Here is a 2,880-nt window from a genome sequence, read left to right on the forward strand (position 1 = left end):
CTGTCATAAATGGCTACGTGAAACGATAATAACAAAAGGGAAGGAAGGGCCTGACAATCAGGTTTAAAAGTTTTATTGTATTTTACTTAAAATGTTACCGGTGATGAAAACATTGCAGAAACAATTTTCTTTTTTTAAGAAGCCGTCTCATTTTGTCGCCCAGGCGGAGTGCAGTGGCACGGTCATGGCTCACTGCAGCCTTGACCTCCCCGGGTCAGATGATCCTCGCATCTCATCCCTGGCCAAGTAGCTGGGACTACGCGCCACCACGCCCGGCTAATTTTTGTATTTTCTATAGCAACGGGGTCTTGCTGTGTTGCCTAGGCTGCTCTCAAACTTGTGGGCTCAAGCGATCTGCCTGCCTCAGCCTCCCTAAGTGTTGGGATTACAGGCATGAGCCACTGCACCAGGCCTGCATACTTATTTTCATTGCTATGAGCCTGCTTGGTACCTTTACTGATTTGCTGGTTCAAATCTGGAGCCTTGCAAAGGGCAGTAGGCCTCGGGCTTTGGCCCCAGAGCCTCTAAAGGAAATTCTGGATCTTGCCAAATTGGGAGTAGTTCAGTTACTGCTTATTGTATCCATTAGAGGGATATAAAAAATTGATCTGGCCTAGAATAGGTAGAATGCAGTATCTTATTAAGTTTAGGAACATTCTGATAGTCTGTTTAGCATATATTCAACTTTACTTACCATCTTGGCCCTGTGAAGGATGAAAGTGGTTTCATGTCCTCCATCACAGGGGTAACCCAGTGTTCCATGATTATACTCACATAACATACATAATTTAGTAGCTGCAAATCTTGTTAATTAACTGAAAGAATCTGGAATGTGTTTGAAGTTTTCACATTCCTGCCACCTTGTTCGGTTCAATTTTGTCACCTATCCAGAGAGCCCAGATTAGAGCCAGACAGAGGGCTCCTGGACAAATGTGAGGTAGGCCAAGTCTAATTATTTAAAAACTTGATTGAGAAACATTTATATTAATAGTACTATTGTGTTGGAAATAATGCTCAAAATCCTAAGGAAATTGAACATTCAAAAAGGATTTTCAGCAAAGCAATTTACTTCTGTGCGGAGGGGTGCTTCTTCTTGGCCAGTCACCATGAGAGCACACCAGAACAAAGGGGCAGGAGAGCCTTTTTCCCTGACGCAAACCCTGCCCCTGTACCTTTTCTCCATTGGCTGGAGTTGGGCCTCACAATCTAAACTAATCCGGGTTGGTTAAACATTTTAACTTTCTTTAGATAAGGTAGGCACATAAGAGAGAGGGGAAAGGGGGAAGGGGTGTCTGTAATGAGCTAGAGAGCTGGTCTCTCCAGATAAGGAAAGCAATGTGAGCTGGTACTGATAACACCTGGTACTGTGGCCTGTCTGGGCACGTAACAAAGGCAGAAAGGAAGGAAAAAGGGGAAAAAGGGAGGAGGGAGGTACTATGAATTAAAGAATAAAGGATTGATCAGGCTATTTGAAGAGAAACCTCATCATGTCCCACAGTTGGAAGGTATGGGAAGACTAAATCTAGAAGAAGTTAAGCAAATGAAAAAATTCCAGCCAAAAAGTTAACTGTAGTCAAAATATATTACTTGGACTGAAGAGGTGAATAATTTTTTCACCTCTTCAGAATATGTAGTGTCTGGTAGTGAAAAGTCAAGAAATCAGAGCATAAGCATGTTAGGTAGAAACATGGAGATAAATACTAGAGAAATTGCTGAAGGTGATTTTATCTGGGGAGCAGGAACTGGGGGTGGGAAAGGCTAGTTGATGTTACTTATTTGTCTGCTTGTGAAGCATGTGCCAGATTTAAATTATGGCCACACATTCTGACACTCCTCCCACTGAGAAGTGAGGATCTGTGTCCCCTCCCTTTCAGTCTGGTTGGGTGTGTGTGTCAGTTTAAACCTATAGAATACAGTGAAGTGACTCTGAGCCAGTTTTTGAGCCAGGCCTTAAGAGACTGGCAGATCTGCTTCCTGCCTCTGAGAATACTTGCTTCTAGAGCTTTGTTGCCATGCTGTAAGGAAGCCCATGAACAGGCACTGAGTGGGCCATATCAGAAGCAGATCCTGTAGCCCTGGCTGAACCGCCCCAACAAAAGCACACAGAGCGCAGATCAGCAGTCCGTAGTGAGTTTTGACCAAATTGCAGTATTTGTGAGTAAATGATTGTTACTGAGATGATTTCCTATGCAGCAGTAGAAAATAAGGTACAACTGTGATCTACATCAAGAGAAGGTAGAACGTGTGAATTATTTATCCTGCTGTGTAGTTGTCCCCACTTTCCTTAAAGTCTGAAGTTTTGGAAACCTAGGAATCCAGAATGACTTTAGTTCCTTGGACCCTTATTAAAAACACATACTGAGCATAAGCACTGGGGACATAATGGTTAACACACCAGATGAAATCCCAACAGTTAAAAGTTTATATTCAGCATAGGTAAATCAATATATACTAATTTTAGGTACACACATCATGGATCAATGATAGGCCCTTGGAACTGTCTATGTAATACTATTTTTTTTTTCTTTAAATGGAGTCTCACGCTGTCACCCAGGCTGGTGTGTAGTGGCGTGATCTCGGCACTGCAACCTCTGCCTCCTGGGTTCAAGTTGCTGGGCCTATATAATACTATTTCACACAGAGCCCGCTTTGATAGGAAGCATGTCTTGAAATCTAGGCAGGTTGGTTTATTTAATGAAATATTAAATGTTTCCTTATTTGGGCTCAGGGTCCTGACTCCTAATTGTGACTACCTATCTTTCAGACACTTGGTATTTTTCATAAGCTTTTGGTTTAATTAGAATTTTGGGATTGGTCTGCATCTAGATGTTGTTCCCTAATTCCTAGAGGCCAATGACAAGATAACTCTGTATTTGGCTT

This window comes from Colobus angolensis, unplaced genomic scaffold (assembly GCF_000951035.1).
Source record: "Colobus angolensis palliatus isolate OR3802 unplaced genomic scaffold, Cang.pa_1.0 Scaffold779, whole genome shotgun sequence".
In the NCBI taxonomy this organism is placed as follows: domain Eukaryota; kingdom Metazoa; phylum Chordata; class Mammalia; order Primates; family Cercopithecidae; genus Colobus; species Colobus angolensis.